The sequence below is a fragment of the Hemiscyllium ocellatum genome, chromosome 11, assembly GCF_020745735.1.
Source record: "Hemiscyllium ocellatum isolate sHemOce1 chromosome 11, sHemOce1.pat.X.cur, whole genome shotgun sequence".
Classification (NCBI taxonomy): domain Eukaryota; kingdom Metazoa; phylum Chordata; class Chondrichthyes; order Orectolobiformes; family Hemiscylliidae; genus Hemiscyllium; species Hemiscyllium ocellatum.
In genome coordinates this window covers 76,445,088-76,468,013 of record NC_083411.1, presented here as the reverse complement: position 1 = coordinate 76,468,013, position 22,926 = coordinate 76,445,088, and positions in this window count along the sequence as shown.

The window sequence follows — 22,926 nt, the reverse complement described above, 5'->3', positions numbered from 1 at the left end:
GTGGGACTAGATTATGTTGGGATATCTGGTCAGCAGGGACTGGTTGGACCGAAGGGTCTGTTTCCATGCTGTACATCTCTATGATTCTATGACCTGATGACTTACATTGCACTTTCAAGTAGAATTCACAAAAAAAGGGGCCATTGGATAGTTTTCCCTCTTCCTAATCTGTGATGGAGTTTACTGAATACTAATTCAACCTGTATTATTTCCCTCTTTTCTAGGTACATTTCCTTCCACATGTCTTCTATCTGTATTGCAGTGTCCTGTCTGTGTTTGCATCTGCCTGTCACCGCTGACATTTGAAAATGCTTGTACTGACATAATCGGATAGGTTTTGAGAAATTCTACGAAAATGCCAGCTTGCATACATGAGGGAGAACAATATCAAGGATTAACCCCTTTCCTTATACATTATACACTCATTGTAACCCTGTGAGATTAGGTGAGTCAGCATAGAGCAGAGCCTAAATTAAGTGCCTTTTCTTGCCTGTTCCTCTGACTGTTAAAATTCCAATTACCTACTGACTTGTCAGGAAACTGGGGATTTCATTTGTTCACTCGCTTATAAAAGTTCTTTCTTTTCAAATATCTGTTGCAACTTTTTTTTATTGGGATTTTTCATAAAGGTCAGCTGCACGGAGAAAATGTTCATAAAGGAGAAACTTTGGAAATAAACAGAATGGAAAGGTTATGTTTTAAGAAGAGGACTGCATGAGACTGGGAAATTGGTCTCACTAAGCAATGTTATTGTCAATGTCAAGGTAGGGCTGAAATTTAAAAAAAAGATGAAATGAGTGCTATGCTTCTGGCTACTTCTGCTATTACCAGCATAATATCCTGTGCCAGTAAGGCAGCTAGTGGAAGCATAGCTTGTGTGAATTGGCAGTGATGGGTTTGGCCGGATCGTGAGGTTAAACAACCATTCCAAGTGGTGCGATGCATGTTTCTTGAATTTGAACTTGCGGATTCGTTCACCATCTGCGATAGCCACTCTCTGTTGAAGAAGCATATTTCAAAGGGTCAGCCATTAAATTTCTGGTGAGCTACTTTTGATTTACCTCTGCTATGTTAATGTTTCTGGAAGTGGCAAGGTTGGTTTGTGAAAGTCTACGAGTCACCTGGTGCATCTGTTCAGGAAAAGCAGGGAATTTGGTCACCTGCTAGCCTCTGGGTCTGCATCATGACTAGCAGATAGGAGCAGGAACTGCAGAGAGAGAAGAGTGTGAGGCAGCTTCTCTGTAGCAGGCTCTCCCCACCACAAAGGCGTTTTTTATCCTTCCACCTCAAGCAAATGCAATGTCAGACACAATTGACTGATGGTTATAGAAATGTGCTTCCTCTTTCAAAGAGTTTCTACAGCTTATGGGGTGAGGGTGGTGCTGCCTGTGATTGTAAAGCTGAAGGTCACATTAAACCTCCAGCAGAGGGGACACATCAAACTGCTCCAACACACAGAAGATTGTAAAGGCCCTATAAACATAGGAAGGCAATTTTCATCACATTCTCTCTAAGTCAGAGAAGTAGCATAATCAGGCACATGGATTTAGATTTGCCAGGACAGTGGGATGACTGGCTGTGGATTAAAGGGTCAAATATACCTTTATTCTAAGAATATCCACTGAGTTGAGGATCTATGCCAATAGTTATGTCAGAGGGTGTGGAACTGGGATCTGAGTCTGCAGGGTTTCTGTGATGTCCCCTCTTATCACTCCTTCTAATATATTTATGTTTAAAAGGCCTGTTAGTGTTCACATCAAGTGCGGGAAGCCATCGACTGCACTTATGTGACTGCACGCAGAAAGAGCAACAGAAATTATAAGGGTATTCCAGCAGCGTACAACTGATCTTTAACATGTGCCACATGCAAACCGATATGTCAGTGCATGTCTGTTTTCCTGTCAGTAGACAAGATGTCTTGACCTGCTAATTCCTACAATCAAGAAGATCAGAAAGAGGCTAGTAGGAGATAAGGAACGCTGCCTCAACATTGGCTGATGACCACCGTTCTCATCATCCACACTGGGAGTCATGCAGCTAACACAACCATCACCAAGAAGACCACTGGCTTTCTCAAGTAGCAGTTCTTGTGCCTGGATTTCTTGAGAAAGCCAAACAATGCAGACCAGTGTGTGTCTTCAAATCCGTGCTGGAATCCTGTACCCCATGACAATATCATCATCATCAGGATGTGACCTTGATCATGAGGGCTCCATAGCCCACCTCAGGAACAGGAGGAAGAGGGGGCAGAGAAAGCACAGCCAGGATTCCTTCAGACCAAACAGAGTGTCCAGGATACCTGTTCAGACTCATTACCATGGCCTTACCATCATTCCCCACTTCTCCATCTATTGTGTCACCTTATGTAAGATGCTGCAATTAAAATTATCACCAGCATCTTCCCAAAACATCTTTCGCCAAAAACACATTTACTTATGCAAACAAAAGCTGTGCGATTAACCCTTGCTTGTCCCCCAACTGTCTTTTCCTGTTTTAGTACACCTCAAGTGTCGCAGAACTTTGCATGTCACATTGAGCAGTGAGATCTCCAACCAATCGGCAACAAGCATAGATCACATGATCTCAGTTTGAGCTGGTACTACAACACTGAAATGTCAGATGATTTGGATATGCCCAGCAGAGGTTGCATGTACCAAGGTCCATAAGTGCAGTCATGGCAATCAATACCATTTTGCATGAGAAAAGATAGGGTTCCTGTCTCTGCTCTGTGTCTTGTGCTGTGTTAGAACTGGACTCTTCCATTGCGCTTGGCTGTGGTCCGATGATCTGAAATACTTGTTGACGTCACTGAACATCCTCCTTGGCTGTGTCTTGTATGCTACCCCATCAAAGTCCTCACCCATGTTCCCTGTCGCAGACCCTGTCTATGACCTGAACTTCCATATAGATTATCCCTTGTACATGAAGGTACTTCTTCATCATTGGTGCTACTTCAACCTCCCGAGACTGCATTGGCTGCATACACATGTAGTATTGTTTGTTTGGGAGAATATTTTGGATTAAGGATGGAGTCAGAGAAACAGTAGGGGTGAGGAAAAAGCTCAGAGTTAGGGAGAGGATCAAGGTTAGAGAGGGGCTCATGGTTAGGGAGAGGGTCAGGAAGAGGGTCAGGATTAGGGATAGGGTCGGGATAGGGAGAGTGTTGGGGTTAGGGAGAGATGAAGGGCATATGCCCGAAACATTTCCTGCTCTTCCATTGCTGCCTGACTTGCTGTGCTATTCCTGCATCATACTTTTCGATTCTGATTCTCCAGCATCTGCACTCCTCAGTTTCTCCAAATTATGGAGAGTGTCAGGACTAGGGAAGAGGTCAGGGTTAGGGAGAGGGTCAGGATTAGGGAGAGGGTGAGGATTAGGGAGATGATCAGGAAGAGGGTCAGGATTAGGGAGAGGGCCAGAGTCAGGGTGAGGGCCAGAGTTAGGGAGAGAATCAATGTTAGTGAGAAATTTGATGTTAAGAAGAGGGTCAGGGGTAGGGAGAGGGTCATGGGTAGGGAAAGAGTCAGGGTAGGGAGAGTGTCAGGAGTAGGGAGAGGGTCAGGGATAGGGAGAGGATCAGGGATAAGGAGAGGATCAGGATTAGGGAGAGGATCAGGGATAGGGGAGGATCAGGGGTAGGGGAAGGGTCAGGGACAGGGAGAGGGTCAGGGATAGGGAGAGGGTCAGGAGTTGATAGAGGGTCAGGGACAGGAAGAAGGTCAGGGATAGGGAGAGGGTCAGGGATAGGGAGAGGGTCAGGAGTAGGAAGAGGGTCAGGGATAGGGAGAGGGTCAGGAATAGAAGAGGGTCAGGGATAGTAAGAGGGTCAGGAGTAGAGAGAGGGTCAGGGATAGGGAGTGGATCAGGAGTTGGATTGGTCTGGTATAGGAAGAGGGTCAGGAGTAGAGAGAGGGTCAGGGATAGGGAAAGGGTCAGGATTAGGGAGAGGATCAGGGATAGGGGCAGGGTCAGCAGTAGGCAGTGAGTCAGGGATAGGGAGAGGGCCAGGGATGGGGACAACGTCAGGAGTAGAGAATAGGTCAGGGATAGGGAGAGGGTCAGGAGTAGGGAGTGGGTCAGGGGTACGGAGAGGGTCAAGGATAGGGAGACAGTTAGGGATAGGGAGAGGGTCAGGGATAGGGAGAGGGTCAGGAGTAGAGAGTGGGTCAGGGATACCGAAAGGGTCAGGGATAGGGATTGGGTCAGGGATAGGGAGAAGTTCAGGAGTAGAGAGTTGGTCAGGGATAGGAAGAGGGTCAGGGATTGGGAGAGGGTCAGGTGTAGGGAGATGGTCAAGAATAGGGAGAGGGGAGGGGATGTATCAGGGATAGGGAGAGGGTCAGGGATAGAGAGAAGGTCAGGGATAGGGAGAGGGCCAGGTATAGGGAGAGGGTCAGGAGTAGGGAGAGGGTCAGGAGTAGGGAGTGGGTCAGGGGTACAGAGATGGTCAAGGATAGGGAGAGGGTTAGTGATAGGGAGAGGATCAGGGATAGGGAGAGGGTCAGGGATAGGGAGAGGGTCAGGTGTAGGGAGATGGTCAGGAATAGGGAGAGGGGAGGGGGTGTATCAGGGATAGGGAGAGGGTCAGTGTCAGGGAGAGGGTCAGGGGTACAGAAAGGGTCAAGGATAAGGAGAATGTCATGGATAGGGCGAGTGTCAGGGATAGGGAGTGGGTCAGGAATAGGGAGAGGGGCAGGAGTAGGGAGTTGGTCAGGGGTATGGGGAGTGTCAGTGATAGGGACAGGATCAGGGATAGGAAGAGGGTCAGGATAGGGAGAGGGTTAGTTGTAAGTAGAGGGTCAGGGACAGGAAGAGAGTCAGGGATAGGGAGAGAGTCAGGTATAGGGAGAGGATCAAGAGTAGGGAGAGGGTCAGGAAGAGGGAGTAGGTCAGGGATAGGGAGAAGGTCAGGAGTAGAGAATGGGTCAGGGACAGGGAGAGGGTCAGGGACAGGTAGGGGGGCAGGGATAGGGAAAGGGTCAGGAGTAGGGAGATGGTCAGGAGTAGAGAGTGGGTCAGGGATACCGAAAGGGTCAGGGATAGGGAGAGGGTCAGGGATAGGGAGAAGTTCAGGAGTAGAGAGTTGGTCAGGGATAGGGAGAGGGTCAGGGATAGGGAGAGAGTTAGGGATAGGGAGAGGGTCAGGGATAGGGAAAGGGCCAGGAATAAGGAGATGGTCAGGAGGACGGAGTGGGTCAGGGATAGGGAGAGCATCAGGAGGAGGGAGTGGGTCAGGGATAAGGAGACTGTCATGGATCGGGTGATTGTCAGGGATAGCGAGTGGGTTAGGAATAGGGAGAGGGGCAGGAGTAGGGAGTTGGTCAGGGGTATGGGGAGTGTCAGTGATAGGGGCAGGATCAGGGATAGGAAGAGGGTCAAAATAGGGAGAGGGTCAGGAGTAGGGAGAGGGTCAGGAAGAGGGAGTGGGTCAGGGACAGGGAGAGGGTCAGGAGTAGGGAGAGGGTCAGGAGTAGGGAGTGAGTCAGGGGTACGGAGATGGTCAAGGATAGGGAGAGGGTCAGGGATAGGGAGAGGGTCAGGAGTAGGGAGAGGGTCCGGGAAAGGGACAGGGTCAGGAGTAGGGTGTGGGTCAGGAGGAGGGTGTGGGTCAGTGGTAGGGAGAGAATCATGGATAGGGCGAGGGTCTGGGATAGGGAGAGTGTCTGGAATAGAGAATGGGTCAGGGGTATGGTGAGGGTCAGGAGGAGGGAGTCGGTCAGGGATAGGGCGAGGGTCAGGGATAGGGAGAGGGTCAAGAATAGAGAGAGAATCTGGAGTAGGGAGAGGGTCAGAACGAGGGAGCTGGTCAGGGATAAGGAGAGGGTCAGGAGGAGGGAGAGGGTCAGGGAAGGGAAGAGGGTCAGGAGTAGAGAATGGGTCAGGGACAGGGAGAGGGTCAGGGATAGGGAAAGGATCAGGAGTAGTGAGATGGTCAGGAGAAGGGAGTGGGTCAGGGACAGGGAGAGGGTTATGGATACGGCACGGGTCAGGGATAGGGAGAGGTTCAGGAATAGTGAAAGGGTCAGGAGTAGGGAGATGGTCAGGATAAGGGAGCGGGTCAGGGATAGGGACAGGGTCAGTGTTATGGAGTGGGTCAGGACTAGGGAGAGTGTCAGGAGTAGATAGAGGGTCAGGGACAGGAAGAGGGTCAGGGATAGGGAGAGGGTCAGGAAGAGGCAGTGGGTCAGGGATAGAGAGAAGGACAGGAGTAGAGAATGTGTCAGGGACACGGAATGGGTTAGGAACAGTGAGAGGGTCAGGAATAGGAAAAGGGTCAGGAGAAGTGAGATGGTCAGGAGGAGGGAGTGGTTCAGGGACAGGGAGAGGGGCAGGAACAGGGAGATGGTCAGGAATAGTGAAAGGGTCAGGAGTAGGGAGATGGTCAGGAGGATGGAGTGGGTCAGGGATAGGGACAGGGTCAGCGATAGGGAGAGGGTCAGGACTAGGGAGCAAGTCAGGAGTAGATAGAGGGTCAGGGACAGGAGGAGGGTCAGGCTTAGGGAGAGGGTCAGGGATAGGTAGAGGGGGTCATGGATAGGGCGAGTGTCAGGGATAGAGGGAGGGTCAGGTATAGAGAGAGGTTCAGGAGTAGGGAATTGGTCAGGAGTATGGAGAGTGTCAGTGATAGGTACAGGATCAGGGATAGGGAGTGGGTCAGGACTAGGGAGAGGGTCAGGAGTAGGTAGAGGGACAGGGACAGGAAGAAGGTCAGGGATAGGGAGAGGGTCAGGAGTAGGGATTGGGCCAGGAGTATGGAGAGGGTCAGGGATAGGGTGAGGGTCAAGAATAGGGAAAGTGTCAGGAGTAGGGAGATGGTCAGGAGCAGCGTGTGGGTTAGAGATAGGGAGAGGATCAGAAGTAGGGAGAGAGTCAGAAGTAGGGAGTGGGTCAGAGATAGGGAGAAGTTCAGGAGTAGAGAGAGGGTCAGGGACAGGGTGAGGGTCAAGAGTAGGGTGTAAGTCAGAGGTAGGGAGTGGGTCAGTCATAGGGAGAAGGTCAGGAGTAGAGAATGTGCCAGGGATAGGGAGTGGGTCAGGGATAGGGCGAGGCTCCGGGATAGGGAATGGTCAGGGATAGAGAGAGGGTCAGTGTTATGGTGAGGATCAGGGATCGGGAGTAGATCAGGGATAGGGAGTGGGTCAGGGGTATGGAGACGGTCAGGGATAGGGAGTGGTGAGGATAGAGAGAAGTTGAGGAGTAGAGATTTGGTCAGGGATAGGGAGAGGGTCAGGGATAGGGCGGGCATCAGAGAAAGGGAGAGGGTCAGGAGTAGGCAGTGAGTCAGGGATTGGGAGAAGTCAGGAGTAGAGAATAGGTCAGGGATAGGGAGAGGGTCAGGTGTAGGGAAAGGGTCAGGATAGGGGGAGGGACAGGGATAGGGAGAAGGTCAGGAATAAGGAGATGGTCAGGAGGACGGATTGGGTCAGGGATAGGGAGAGCATCAGGAGGAGGGAGTGGGTCAGGGATAAGGAGACTGTCATGGATCGGGTGATTGTCAGGGATAGCGAGTGGGTTAGGAATAGGGAGAGGGGCAGGAGTAGGGAGTTGGTCAGGGGTATGGGGAGTGTCAGTGATAGGGGCAGGATCAGGGATAGGAAGAGGGTCAAAATAGGGAGAGGGTCAGGAGTAGGGAGAGGGTCAGGAAGAGGGAGTGGGTCAGGGGTACGGAGATGGTCAAGGATAGGGAGAGGGTCAGGGATAGGGAGCGGGTCAGGAGTAGGGAGAGGGTCCGGGAAAGGGACAGGGTCAGGAGTAGGGTGTGGGTCAGGAGGAGGGTGTGGGTCAGCGGTAGGGAGAGAATCATGGATAGGGCGAGGGTCTGGGATAGGGAGAGTGTCTGGAATAGAGAATGGGTCAGGGGTATGGTGAGGGTCAGGAGGAGGGAGTCGGTCAGGGATAGGGCGAGGGTCATGGATAGGGCGAGGGTCAGGGATAGGGAGAGGGTCAAGAATAGGGAGAGAATCTGGAGTAGGGAGAGGGTCAGAACGAGGGAGCTGGTCAGGGATAAGGAGAGGGTCAGGAGGAAGGAGAGGGTCAGGGAAGGGAAGAGGGTCAGGAGTAGAGAATGGGTCAGGGACAGGGAGAGGGTCAGGGATAGGGAAAGGATCAGGAGTAGTGAGATGGTCAGGAGAAGGGAGTGGGTCAGGGACAGGGAGAGGGTTATGGATACGGCACGGGTCAGGGATAGGGAGAGGGTCAGGAATAGTGAAAGGGTCAGGAGTAGGGAGATGGTCAGGATAAGGGAGCGGGTCAGGGATAGGGACAGGGTCAGTGTTATGGAGTGGGTCAGGACTAGGGAGAGTGTCAGGAGTAGATAGAGGGTCAGGGACAGGAAGAGGGTCAGGGATAGGGAGAGGGTCAGGAAGAGGCAGTGGGTCAGGGATAGAGAGAAGGACAGGAGTAGAGAATGTGTCAGGGACACGGAATGGGTTAGGAACAGTGAGAGGGTCAGGAATAGGAAAAGGGTCAGGAGAAGTGAGATGGTCAGGAGGAGGGAGTGGTTCAGGGACAGGGAGAGGGGCAGGAACAGGGAGATGGTCAGGAATAGTGAAAGGGTCAGGAGTAGGGAGATGGTCAGGAGGATGGAGTGGGTCAGGGATAGGGACAGGGTCAGCGATAGGGAGAGGGTCAGGACTAGGGAGCAAGTCAGGAGTAGATAGAGGGTCAGGGACAGGAGGAGGGTCAGGCTTAGGGAGAGGGTCAGGGATAGGTAGAGGGGGTCATGGATAGGGCGAGTGTCAGGGATAGAGGGAGGGTCAGGTATAGAGAGAGGTTCAGGAGTAGGGAATTGGTCAGGAGTATGGAGAGTGTCAGTGATAGGTACAGGATCAGGGATAGGGAGTGGGTCAGGACTAGGGAGAGGGTCAGGAGTAGGTAGAGGGACAGGGACAGGAAGAAGGTCAGGGATAGGGAGAGGGTCAGGAGTAGGGATTGGGCCAGGAGTATGGAGAGGGTCAGGGATAGGGTGAGGGTCAAGAATAGGGAAAGGGTCAGGAGTAGGGAGATGGTCAGGAGCAGCGTGTGGGTTAGGGATAGGGAGAGGATCAGGAGTAGGGAGAGAGTCAGAAGTAGGGAGTGGGTCAGGGATAGGGAGACGTTCAGGAGTAGAGAGAGGGTCAGGGACAGGGTGAGGGTCAAGAGTAGGGTGTAAGTCAGGGGTAGGGAGTGGGTCAGTCATAGGGAGAAGGTCAGGAGTAGAGAATGTGCCAGGGATAGGGAGTGGGTCAGGGATAGGGCGAGGCTCCGGGATAGGGAATGGTCAGGGATAGAGAGAGGGTCAGTGTTATGGTGAGGATCAGGGATAGGGAGTAGATCAGGGATAGGGATAGGGTCAGGGGTATGGAGACAGTCAGGGATAGGGAGTGGTGAGGATAGAGAGAAGTTGAGGAGTAGAGATTTGGTCAGGGATAGGGAGCGGGTCAGGGATAGGGCGGGCATCAGGGATAGGGAGAGGGTCAGGAGTAGGCAGTGAGTCAGGGATTGGGAGAAGTCAGGAGTAGAGAATAGGTCAGGGATAGGGAGAGGGTCAGGTGTAGGGAAAGGGTCAGGATAGGGGGAGGGTCAGGGATAGGGAGAAGGTCAGGATTAAAGAATAGGTCAGGGATAGGGAGAGGGTCTGGTGTAGGGAAAAGTTCAGGATAGGGAGAGGGTCAGGGACAGGGTGGAGGGTCAGGAGAAGGGAGAGGGTCAGAGATAGGGAGTGGATCAGAAGTTGGGGTGGGTCAGGGATAGGGAGAGGGTCAGAAGAAGAGATTGTGTCAGTGATAGGGAGAGGATCAGGGATAGGGAGAGCGTAAGGGATAGGGAAAGCATCAGGTGTAGGGAAAGGGTCAGGATAGGGAGAGGGTCAGGGATAGGGAGAGGGTCAGGTATAGGGAAAAGTTCTGGATAGGGAGAGGGTCAGGGACTGGGAGAGGGTCAGGAGTAGGGATAGGGTCAGGTGTAGGGAAAGGGATGGAGATAGGGAGAGGGCCAGAAGAAGGGAGTGGGTCAGGAGAAGGGAGTGGGTCAGAGATAGGGAGTGGATCAGGAGTTGGGGTGTGTCAGGGATAGGGAGAGAGTCAGGGATAGGGAGAGGGTCAGGGACAGGGAGCGGGTCAGGAATAGTGAAAGGGTGAGGAATAGGGAGAAGGTCAGGAGTAGTGAATGTGTCAGGGATAGGGAGTGGGTCAGTTATAGGGCGCGGCTCCAGGATAGGGAATGGGTCAGGGATAGAGAGAGGGTCAGTGGTATGGTGAGGATCAGGGATAGGGAGTAGATCCGGGATAGGGTCAGGGGTATGGAGAGGGTCAGGGATAGGGAGTGGTGAGGGATAGAGAGAAGTTGAGGAGTAGAGATTTGGTCAGGGATAGGGAGAGGGTCAGGAGGACGGAGTGGGTCAGGGATAGGGAGAGGGTCAGGGTTATGGAGAGTGTCAGGGATAGGATCGGGGATAGCGAGAGGGTCAGGACTAGGGAGAGGGTCAGGAGTAGATGGAGGGTCAGGGCCAGGAAAAGGGTCAGGAATTGGGAGAGGGTCAAGGATAGGGAAAGGGTCAGGAGTAGGGAGAGGGTCAGAAATTGGGAGAGGGTCAGGAGTAGATGGAGGGTAAGGGCAAGGAAGAGGGTCTGGGATTGGGAGAGGGCCAGGGATAGGGAGAGGGTCAGGAGTAGGGAGTGGGTCAGGGGTACGGAGATGGTCAAGGATAGGTAGAGGGTTAGTGATAGGGAAAGGATCAGAGATAGGGAGAGGGTCAGGGATAGGGAGAGGGTCAGGAGTAGGGAGAGGGTCAGGAAGAGGGAGTGGGTCAGGGATAGGGAGATGGTCAGGAGGAGGGAGTGGGTCAGGGACAGGGAGAGGGTCAGGAGTAGGGAGAGGGTCAGAGATCGGGAGAAGGTCAGGAGTAGAGAATAGGTCAGGGATAGGGAGAGGGCCAGGGATAGGGAGAGGGTCAGGAGTAGGGAGTGGGTCAGGAGTACGGAGATGGTCAAGGATAGGGAGAGTGTCAGGGATAGGGAGAAGGTCAGGAGTAGGGAGAGGGTCCGGGATAGGGAGAGGGTCAGGAGTAGGGAGTGTGTCCGGGAAAGGGACAGGGTCAGGAGTAGGGTGAGGGTCAGGAGGAGGGTGTGGGTCAGCGGTAGGGAGAGAGTCATGGATAGGGCGAGGGGCAGGGATAGGGAGAGTGTCTGGAATAGAGAATGGGTCAGGGGTATGGAGTGGGTCAGGAGGAGGGAGTGGGTCAGGAGTACGGAGATGGTCAAGGATAGGGAGAGGGTCAGGGATAGGGAGAAGGTCAGGAGTAGGGAGAGGGTCCGGGATAGGGAGAGGGTCAGGAGTAGGGAGTGTGTCCGGGAAAGGGACAGGGTCAGGAGTAGGGTGAGGGTCAGGAGGAGGGTGTGGGTCAGCGGTAGGGAGAGAGTCATGGATAGGGCGAGGGGCAGGGATAGGGAGAGTGTCTGGAATAGAGAATGGGTCAGGGGTATGGAGTGGGTCAGGAGTAGGGAGTGGGTCAGGAGTACGGAGATGGTCAAGGATAGGGAGAGGGTCAGGGATAGGGAGAAGGTCAGGAGTAGGGAGAGGGTCCGGGATAGGGAGAGGGTCAGGAGTAGGGAGTGTGTCTGGGAAAGGGACAGGGTCAGGAGTAGGGTGAGGGTCAGGAGTAGGGTGAGGGTCAGAAGGAGGGTGTGGGTCAGGGATAGGGTGAGGGTCATGGATAGGGCGAGGGTCAGGGATAGGGAGAGGGTCAAGAATAGGGAGAGAATTTGGAGTAGGGAGAGGGTCAGAACGAGGGAGCTGGTCAGGGATAGGGAGAGGGTCAGGAGGAGGGAGAGGGTCAGGGAAGGGAAGAGGGTCAGGAGTAGAGAATGGGTCAGGGACAGGTAGAGGGTCAGGGATAGGGAAAGGGTCAGGAGTAGTGAGATGGTCATGAGGAGGGAGTGGGTCAGGGACAGGGAGAGGGTCATGGATAGGGCGAGGGTCAGGGGTAGGGAGTGGGTCAGGAATAGTGAAAGGATCAGGAGTAGGGAGATGGTCAGGAGAAGGGAGTGGGTCAGGGATAGGGACAGGGTCAGGAATAGGGAGTGGATCAGGACTAGGGAGAGAGTCAGGAGTAGATAGAGGGTCAGGGACAGGAAGAGGGTCAGGAATAGGGAGAAGGTCAGGAGTAGAGAATAGGCCAGGGATAGGGAGAGGGGAGGGATAGGGAGAGGGCTAGGAGTAGGGAGTGGGTCAGGGGTACGGAGAGGGTCAAGGATAGGGAGAGGGTTAGGGATAGGGAGAGGGTCAGGGATATGCAGAAGTTCAGGAGTAGAGAGTTGGTCAGGGATATGGAGCGGGTCAGGGATAGGGAGAGAGTTAGGGATAGGGAGAGGGTCAGGGATAGGGAAAGGGTCAGGAATAGGGAGATGGTCAGGAGGACGGAGTGGGTCATTGATAGGGAGAGGATCAGGAATAGGGAGAGAGTCAGGAGTAGGGAGTGGGTCAGGGATGGGGAGGATAAGGGGTATGGAGAGGGTCAGGGATAGGTAGTAGTCCTGGAATAGGGAGAAGTTCAGGAGTAGAGAGAGGGTCAGGGATAGGGAGAAGGTCAGGAGTAGAGAGAGGGTCAGGGACAGGGAGAGGGACAAGAGTAGGGTGTGAGTCAGAGATAGGGAGAGGGTCAGGCATAGGGAGAAGGTCAGGAGTAGAGAAACTGCCAGGTATAGGGAGTGGGTCAGGTATAGGGCGAGGCTCCAGGATAGGGAATGGGTCAGGGATAGAGAGAGGGCCAGTGTTATGGTGAGGATCAGGGATAGGGAGTCGATCAGGGATAGCGTCGGGGTATGGAGAGGGTTGGGGTTAGGGAGTGGTGAGGGATAGAGAGAAGTTGAGGAGTAGAGATTTGTTCAGGGATGGGGAGCGGGTCAGAGATAGGGAGAAGGTCAGGCGTAGGGAGTGAGTCAGGGATAGGGAGCGGGTCAGGGATAGGGAGAGGGTCACGGATAGGCAGAGGGTCAGGAATAGGGAGAAGGTCAGGAGTAGAGAATAGGTCAGGGATAGGGAGAGAGTCAGGTATAGGGAGAGGGTCAGCATAGGGAGAGGGTCAGGGACAGGGAAAGGGTCAGGAGTAGGAAGAGGGTCAGGGAAAGGGGTAGGGTCAGGAGTAGGGAGTGAGTCAAGGATAGGGGGAGGGTCAGGCATAGGGAGAAGGTCAGGAGTAGAGAATGGGTCAGGGATAAAGAGAGGGTCAGGGATAGGGAGAGGGTCAGGTGTAGGGATAGGATCAGTAATAAGGAGACGGCCAGAAGTAGGGATTGGTCAGGGACAGGGAAAGGGTCAGGAGTAGGAAGAGGGTCAGGGAAAGGGGTAGGGTCAGGAGTAGGCAGTGAGTCAAGGATAGGGGGAGGGTCAGGCATAGGGAGAAGGTCAGGAGTAGAGAATGGGTCAGGGATAAAGAGAGGGTTAGGGATAGGGAGAGGGTCAGGACTAGGGAGAGGGTCAGGAGTAGATGGAGGGTCAGGCCCAGGAAGAGGGTCAGGGATAGGGAGAGGGTCAGGTATAGGGAAAGGGTCAGGAGTAGTGAGAGGGTCAGGGATAGGGAGACTGTCATGGATAGGGTGAGTGTCAGGGATAGGGAGTGGGTCAAGAATAGGGAGAGCATCAGGAGTAGGAAGTTGGTCAGGGGTACGGATAGTGTCAGTGATAGGGATAGGAAGAGGGTCAGGACAAGGGAGAGGGTTAGCAGCAGGTAGAGGGTCAGGGATAGGAAGAGGGTCAGCGATAGGGAGAAGGTCAGGAGTAGTGAGATGGTCATGGGGAGGGAGTGGTTCAGGGACAGGGAGAGGGGCAGGGACAGGGAGAGGGTCAGGAGTAGGGAGAGGGTCTGGAAGAGGAAGTGGGTCAGGGATAGGGAGAAGGTCAGGGATAGGGAGAAGGTCAGGAGTAGTGAGATGGTCATTGGGAGGGAGTGGTTCAGGGACAGGGAGAGGGTCAGCGACAGGGAGAGGGTCAGGAATAGTGAAAGGGTCAGGAGTAGGGAGATGGTCAGGAGGATGGAGTGGGTCAGGGATAGGGACAGGGTCAGCGATAGGGAGAGGGTCAGGACTAGGGAGCGAGTCAGGAGTAGATAGAGGGTCAGGGACAGGAAGAGGGTCAGGGTTAGGGAGAGGGTCCGGGATAGGTAGAGGGGGTCATGGATAGGGCGAGTGTCAGGGATAGAGAGAGGGTCAGGTATAGGGAGAGGTTCAGGAGTAGGGAATTGGTCAGGAGTATGGAGAGTGTCAGTGATAGGGACAGGATCAGGGATAGGGAGAGGGTCAGGACTGGGTTGAGGTTCAGGACTAGGGAGAGGGTTAGTAATAGGTAGAGGGACAGGGACAGGAAGAAGGTCAGGAATTGGGCCAGGAGTATGGAGAGGGTCATGAGTAGGGAGATGGTCAGGAGCAGCGTGTGGGTCAGGGATATGGAGAGGGTCAGGAGGAGGGAGTCGGTCAGGGATAGGGCGAGGGTCATGGATAGGGAGAGAATCTGGAGTAGGGAGAGGGTCAGAACGAGGGAGCTGGTCAGGGATAGGGAGAGGGTCAGGAGGAGGGAAGGGGTCTGGGAAGGGAAGAGGATCAGGAGTAGGAAGTTGGTCAGGGGTACGGAGAGGGTCAATGATAGGGACAGATCAGGGATAGGAAGAGGGTCAGGACTAGGGAGAGGGTTTGGAGTAGGTAGAGGGTCAGGGATAGGTAGAGGGTCAGGATAGGGAGTGGGTCAGGAGTAGGGAGAGGGTCAGGAGTAGATAGCGGGTCAGGGAGAGGAAGAGGGTCAGTGTTAGGGAGAGTGTCAGTGATAGGGACAGGATCAGGGATAGGAGAGGGTCAGGGACAGAAAGAGGGTCAGGGATAGGGAGGGGGTCAGGAGTAGGGATTGGGCTAGGAGTAGGGAGAGGGTCAGGGATAGGGAGAGGGTCAGTAGTAGGGAGAGGGTCAGTAGTAGGGAGAGGGTCAGGAAGAAGGAGTGGGTCAGGGATAGGGAGAAGGTAAGGAGTAGAGAATTGGTCAGGGACTGGGAGAGGGTCAGGGATAGGGAGAGGATCAGGAGTAGGGAGAGAGTCAGGAGTAGGGAGTGGGTCAGGGAAGGGGAGGATAAGGGGTATGGAGAGGGTCAGGGATAGGTAGTAATCCTGGAATAGGGAGAAGTTCAGGAGTAGAGAAAGTGCCAGGTATAGGGAGTGGGTCAGGTATAGGGCGAGGCTCCAGGATAGGGAATGGGTTAGGGATAGAGAGAGGGCCAGTGTTATGGTGAGGATCAGGGATAGGGAGTCGATCAGGGATAGCGGCGGGGTATGGAGAGGGTCGGGGTTAGGGAGTGGTGAGGGATAGAGAGACGTTGAGGAGTAGAGATTTGTTCAGGGATGGGGAGCGGGTCAGGGATAGGGAGAGGGTCAGGCGTAGGGAGTGAGTCAGGGATAGGGAGCGGGTCAGGGATAGGGAGAGGGTCACGGATAGGCAGAGGGTCAGGAGTAGGGAGAAGGTCAGGAGTAGAGAATAGGTCAGGGATAGGGAGAGAGTCAGGTATAGGGAGAGGGTCAGCATAGGGAGAGGGTCAGGGACAGGGAAAGGGTCAGGGGTAGGGAGAGGGTCAGGGATAGGGAGAGGGTCAGGTGTAGGGATAGGATCAGTAATAAGGAGACGGCCAGAAGTAGGGAGTGGGTCAGGGACAGGGAAAGGGTCAGGAGTAGGAAGAGGGTCAGGGAAAGGGGTAGGGTCAGGAGTAGGCAGTGAGTCAAGGATAGGGGGAGGGTCAGGCATAGGGAGATGGTCAGGAGTAGAGAATGGGTCAGGGATAAAGAGAGGGTTAGGGATAGGGAGAGGGTCAGGACTAGGGAGAGAGGAGTAGATGGAGGGTCAGGCCCAGGAAGAGGGTCAGGGATAGGGAGAGGGTCAGGTATAGGGAAAGGGTCAGGAGTAGTGAGAGGGTCAGGGATAGGGAGACTGTCATGGATAGGGTGAGTGTCAGGGATAGGGAGTGGGTCAAGAATAGGGAGAGCATCAGGAGTAGGAAGTTGGTCAGGGGTACGGATAGTGTCAGTGATAGGGATAGGAAGAGGGTCAGGACAAGGGAGAGGGTTAGCAGCAGGTAGAGGGTCAGGGATAGGAAGAGGGTCAGCGATAGGTAGATGGTCAGGATAGGGAGAGGGTCAGGAGTAGGGAGATGGTCATGGGGAGGGAGTGGTTCAGGGACAGGGAGAGGGGCAGGGACAGGGAGAGGGTCAGGAATAGTGAAAGGGTCAGGAGTAGGGAGATGGTCAGGAGGATGGAGTGGGTCAGGGATAGGGACAGGGTCAGCGATAGGGAGAGGGTCAGGACTAGGGAGAGAGTCAGGAGTAGGTAGAGGGTCAGGAGTAGATAGAGGGTCAGGGACTGGTAGAGGATCAGTGTTAGGGAGAGGGTCCGGGATAGGTAGAGGGGGTCATGGATAGGGCGAGTGTCAGGGATAGGGAGAGGGTCAGGTATAGGGAGAGGTTCAGGAGTAGGGAATTGGTCAGGAGTATGGAGAGTGTCAGTGATAGGGACAGGATCAGGGATAGGGAGAGGGTCAGGACTGGGTAGAGGGTCAGGACTAGGGAGAGGGTTAGTAATAGGTAGAGGGACAGGGACAGGAAGAAGGTCAGGGATAGGGAGAGGGTCAGGAGCAGGGATTGGGCCAGGAGTATGGAGAGGGTCATGAGTAGGGAGATGGTCAGGAGCAGCGTGTGGGTCAGGGATAGGGAGGGGATCAGGAGTAGGGAGAGAGTCAGAAGTAGGGAGTGGGTCAGGGATAGGGAGAAGTTCAGGAGTAGAGAGAGGGTCAGGAATAGGGAGAGGGTCAGGAGTAGAGAGAGGGTCAGGGACAGGGAGAGGGTCAAGAGTAGGGTGTGAGTCAGGGGTAGGGAGTGGATCCGGCATAGGGAGAAGGTCAGGAGTAGAGAATGTGTCAGGGATAGAGATTGGGTCAGGGATAGGGCGAGCCTCCGGGATAGGGAATGGATCAGGGATAGAGAGAGGGTCAGTGTTATGGTGAGGATCAGGGATAGGGAGTAGATCAGGGATAGGGAGTGGGTCAGGGGTATGGAGAGAAGTTGAGGAGTAGAGATTTGGTCAGGGATAGGGAGAGGGTCAGGGATAGGGAGAGGGTCAGGAATAGGGAAAGGGTCAGGAGTAGGGAGATGGTTAGGAGAAGGGAGAAGGTCAGGGATAGGGAGAAGGTCAGGAGTAGGCAGTGCGTCAGGGATAGCAAGAGGGTCAGGGATAGGGAGAGGGTTAGGAGGTGGGAGTGTATCAGGATAAGGAAAGGGGCAGGAGTAGGGAGAGAGTCATGGATAGGGAGACGGTCATTGATAGGTAGAGTGTCAAATGTAGGGAAAGGATCAGAGATAGGGAGAGGGCCAGAAGTAGGGAGTGGGTCAGGGATAGGGAGAGGGTCAGGAGTAGGAAGAGTGTCAGGGATAGGGAGAGGGTCAGGGGTATGGAGAGTGTCAGGGAAATGGAAACGGTCAGGAGTAGGGAGAGGGTCAGGGATGGGTAAAGGGTCAGGAGTAGGGAGAGGATCAGGAGAATGGAGAGGGTCAGAGATAGGGAGTGGGTCAGGAGAAGAGATTGTGTCAGGGATATGGAGAGGGTCAGAGATATGGAGAGGGTCAGTGACAGGGAGAGGGTCAGGAATAGGGAAAGGGTCATGAGTAGGGAGATGGTCAGGAGTAGGGAGAGTGTCAGGGATAGGCAAAGGGTCAGGAGTAGGGAGAGGGTCAGGAGGATGGTGTGGGTCTGGGATAGGGACAGGGTTAGCGATAGGGAGAGGGTCAGGACTAGGGAGCGAGTCAGGAGAAGATAGAGGGTCAGGGACAGGAAGAGGGTTAGGGACAGGAAGAGGGTCAGGGATAGGTAGAGGGGGTCATGGATGCGGCGAGTGTCAGGGATAGAGAGAGGGTCAGGTATAGGGAGAGGTTCAGGAGTAGGGAATTGGTCAGGAGTATGGAGAGTGTCAGTGATAGGGACAGGATCAGGGATAGGGAGAGGGTCAGGACTAGGGAGAGGGTCAGGACTAGGGAGAGGGTTAGTAGTAGGTAGAGGGTCAGGGACAGGAAGAGGGTCAGGGATAGGGAGAGGGTCAGTAGTAGGGAGAGGGTCAGGGATAGGGAGAGGGTCAGGAAGAAGGAATGCGTCAGGAATAGGGAGAAGGTAAGGAGTAGAGAATGGGTCAGGAACAGGAAGAGGGTCAGGGATAGGGAGAGGGGGTCTTAGATACGGCGAGTGTCAGGGACAGGGAGAGGGTCAGGTATAGGGAGAGGTTCAGGAGTAGGGAATTGGTCAGGAGTATGGAGAGTGTCAGTGATATGGGACAGGATCAGGGATAGGGAGAGGCTCAGGACTAGGGAGAGGGTCAGGACTAGGGAGAGGGTTAGTAGTAGGTAGAGGGACAGGGACAGGAAGAGGGTCAGGGATAGGGAGAGGGTCAGGAGTAGGGATTGGGCCCGGAGTATGGAGAGGGTCAGAGATAGGGAGAGGGTCAGTATTAGGGAGAGGGTAAGTATTAGGGAGTGGGTCAGTATTAGGGAGAGGGTCAGGGATAGGAAGAGGTTCAGGAAGAAGAAGTGGGTCAGGGATAGGGAGAAGGTAAGGAGTAGAGAATGGGTCAGGGACAGGGAGAGGGTCAGGGATAGGGAGAGGGTCAAGAATAGGGAAAGGGTCAGGAGTAGGGATTGGGCCAGGAGTAGGGAGAGGGTCAGGGATATGGAGAGGGTCAGTAGTAGGAAGAGGCTCAGGGATAGGGAGAGGTTCAGGAAGAAGGAATGGGTCAGGGATAGGGAGAAGGTAAGGAGTAGAGAATGGGTCAGGAATAGGAAGAGGGTCAGGGATAGGGAGAAGGGGTCATGGATACGGCGAGTGTCAGGGACAGGGAGAGGGTCAGGTATAGGGAGAGGTTCAGGAATAGGGAATTGGTCAGGAGTATGGAGAGTGTCAGTGATAGGGACAGGATCAGGGATAGAGAGTGGGTCAGAACTAGGGAGAGGGTTAGTAGTAGGTAGAGGGACAGGGACAGGAAGAGGGTCAGGGATAGGGAGAGGGTCAGGAGTAGGGATTGGGCCCGGAGTATGGAGAGGGTCAGAGATAGGGAGAGGGTCAGGGATAGGAAGAGGTTCAGGAAGAAGAAGTGGGTCAGGGATAGGGAGAAGGTAAGGAGTAGAGAATGGGTCAGGGACAGGGAGAGGGTCAGGGATATGGAGAGGGTCAAGAATAGGGAAAGGGTCAGGAGTAGGGAGATGGTCAGGAGCAGCGTGTGTGTCAGGGATAGGGAGAGGATCAGGAGTAGGGAGAGAGTCAGAAGTAGGGAGTGGGTCAGGGATAGAGAGAAGTTCAGGAGTAGAGAGAGGGTCAGGGATGGGGAGGGTCAAGAGTAGAGAGAGGGTCAGAGACAGGGTGAGGGTCAAGAATAGGGTGTGAGTCAGGGATAGGGGGATGGTCAGGCATAGGGAAAAGGTCAGGAGTAGAGAATGTGCCAGGGATAGGGAGTGGATCAGGGATAGGGCGAGTCTTCGGGATAGGGAATGGGTGAGGGATGGAGAGAGGGTCAGTGTTATGGTGAAGATCAGGGATGGGGGTAGATCAGGGATAGGGAGAGGGTCAGGGGTATGGAGATGGTCAGGGATAGAGAGAAGTTGAGGAGTAGAGATTTGGTCCGGGATAGGGAGCGGGTCAGGGATAGGGAGAGCGTCAGGGATAGGGATAGGGTCAGGAGTAGGGAGAGGGTCAGGGGTAGGGAGAGTGTCTGGAGTAGGCAGTGAGTCAGGGATTGGGAGAAGTCAGGAGTAGAGAATAGGTCAGGGATAGGGAGAGAGTCAGGGATAGGGAGTGGGTCAGGTATAGGGCGGGGCTCCGGGATAGGGAATGGGTCAGGGATAGAGAGAGGGTCAGTGGTATGGTGAGGATCAGGGATAGAGAGTGGTGAGGGATAGAGAGGAGTAGAGATTTGGTCAGGGATAGGAAGAGGGTCAGGGATAGGGAGAGGGTCAGGAGAAGGGAGAGGGTCAGGGATAGGGAGAAGGTCAAGAGTAGAGAATAGGTCAGGGATAGGGAGAGAGTCAGGTATAGGGAGAGCGTCAGGGATAGGTAGAGGGTCAGGGATAGGGAGAGGGTCAGGGAAAGGGAGAGGGTCTGGTGTAGGGAAAAGTTCAGGATAGGGAGAGGATCAGGGACAGGGAGAGGGTCAGGAGAAGGAAGAGGGTCAGAGATAGGGAGTGGATCAGGAGTTGGGGTGGGTCAGAGATAGGGAGAGGGTCAAGAATAGGGAAAGGGTCAGGAGTAGGGAGATGGTCAGGAGCAGCGTGTGGGTCAGGGATAGGGAGGGGATCAGGAGTAGGGAGAGAGTCAGAAGTAGGGAGTGGGTCAGGGATAGGGAGAAGTTCAGGGGTAGAGAGAGGGTCAGGGATAGGGAGAGGGTCAGGAGTAGAGACAGGGTCAGGGACAGGGAGAGGGTCAAGAGTAGGGTTTGAGTCAGGGGTAGGGAGTGGGTCGGGCATAGGGAGAAGGTCAGGAGTAGAGAATGTGCCAGGGATAGGGAGTGGATCAGGGATTGGGCAAGGCTCCGGGTTAGGGAATGGGTCAGGGATAGAGAGAGGGTCAGTGTTATGGTGAGGATCAGGGATAGGGAGTAGATCAGGGATAGGGTGAGGGTCAGGGGTATGGAGACGGTCACGGATAGGGAGTGGTGAGGGATAGAGAGTGGTTGAGGAGTAGAGATTTGGTCAAGGATAGGGAGAGAGTCAGAGATAGGGAGATGGTCAGGGATAGGGAGAGGGTCAGGTATAGGGAGAGCGTCAGCGATAGGGAGAGGGTCAGGTGTAGGGAAAGGGTCAGGATAGGGAGAGGGTCAGGGATAGGGAGAAGGTCAGGTTTAAAGAATAGGTCAGGGATAGGGAGAGGGTCAGGGAAAGGGAGAGGGTCTGGTGTAGGGAAAAGTTCAGGATAGGGAGAGGGTCAGGGATAGGGAGAGGGTCAGGAGAAGGGAGAGGGTCAGAGATAGGGAGTGGATCAGGAGTTGGGGTGGGTCAGGGATAGAGAGAGGGTCAGGGACAGGGAGAGGGTCAGGAGAAGAGATTGTGTCAGGAGTAGGGAGCGGGTCAGTGATAGGGAGAGGATCAGGGATAGGGAGAGCGTAAAGGATAGGGAGAGCGTCAGGTGTAGGGAAAAGGTCTGGATAGGGAGAGGGTCAGGGACTGGGAGAGGGTCAGGAGTAGGGAGAGGGTCAGGAGTAGGGAAAGGGATGGAGATAGGGAGAGGGCCAGGCAAAAGGAGTGGGTCAGGGATAGGGAGAGGGTCAGGAGTAGGGAGAGGGTCAGGGATAGGGAGAGGGTCAGGAGAAGGGAGTGGGTCAGAGATAGGGAGTGGATCAGGAGTTGGGGTGTGTCAGGGATAGGGAGAGGGTCAGGGATAGGGAGAGGGTCAGGGACAGGGAGAGGGTCAGGAATAGTGAAAGGGTGAGGAATAGGGAGAAGGTCAGAAGTAGTAAATGTGTCAGGGATAGGGAGTGGGTCAGGTATAGGGCGAGGCTCCGGGATAGGGAATGGGTCAGGGAGAGAGAGAGGTTCAGTGGTATGGTGAGGATCAGGGATAGGGAGTAGATCCGGGATAGGGTCAGGGGTATGGAGAGGGTCAGGGATAGGGAGTGGTGAGGGATAGGGAGAGTTGAGGAGTAGAGATTTGGTCAGGGATAGGGAGAGGGTCAGGGATAGGGAGAGGGTCAGGTATAGGGAGAGGGTCAGGAGTAGGGAATTGGTCAAGAGTACGGAGAGTGTCAGTGATAGGGACAGGATCAGGGATAGGGAGAGGGTCAGGACTAGGGAAAGGGTCAGGACTAGGGAGAGGGTTAGTAGTAGGTAGAGGGTCAGGAACAGGAAGAGGGTCAGGGATAGGGAGAGGGTCAGGAGTAGTGATTGGGCCAGGAGTAGGGAGAGGGTCAGGAATATGGACAGGGTCAGTAGTAGGGAAAGGGTCAGGGATAGGGAGAGGGTCAGGAAGAAGGAATGGGTCAGGGATAGGGAGAAGGTAAGGAGTAGAGAATGGGTCAGGAACAGGAAGAGGGTCAGGGATAGGGAGAGGGTCAAGATTAGGGAAAGGGTCAGGAGTAGTGAGATGGTCAGGAGGAGGGAGTGGGTCAGGGATAGGGAGAGGATCAAGAATAGGGAGAGAGTCAGGAGTAGGGAGTGGGTCAGGGATGGGGAAGGTCAGGGGTATGGAGAGGGTCAGGGATAGGTAGTAGTCCTGGAATAGTGAGAAGTTCGGGAGTAGAGAGAGGGTCAGGGATAGGGAGAAGGTCAGGAGTAGAGAGAGGGTCAGGGACAGGGAGAGGGTCAGGGACAGGGAGAGGATCAAGAGTAGGGTGTGAGTCAGGGATAGGGAGAGGGTCAGGCATAGGTCGAGTCTCCGGGAAAGGGAATGGGTCAGGGATAGAGAGAGGGCCAGTGGTATGATGAGAATCAGGGATAGGGAATAGATCAGGGATAGGGTCAGGGGTATGGAGAGGGTCAGGGATAGGGAGTGGTGAGGGATAGAGAGAAGTTGAGGAGTAGAGATTTGGTCAGGGATAGGGAGAGGGTCAGGGATAGGGAGAGGGTCAGGAATAGGGAAAGGATCAGGAATAGGGAGATGGTCAGGAGAAGGGAGAGGGTCAGGAATAGGGAGAAGGTCAGGAGTAGGCAGTGAGTCAGGGATAGCAAGACGGTCAGGGATAGGGAGAATTTCAGGAGTAGAGAATAGGTCAGGGATAGGGAGAGGGTCAGGGATAGGTAGAGTGTCAAATGTAGGGAAAGGATCAGAGATAGGGAGAGGGCCAGAAGTAGGGAATGGGTCAGGGATAGGGAGAGGGGCAGGAGTAGGGGGAGAGTCATGGATAGGGAGACGGTCAGTGATAGGTAGAGTGTCAAATGTAGGGAAAGGATCAGAG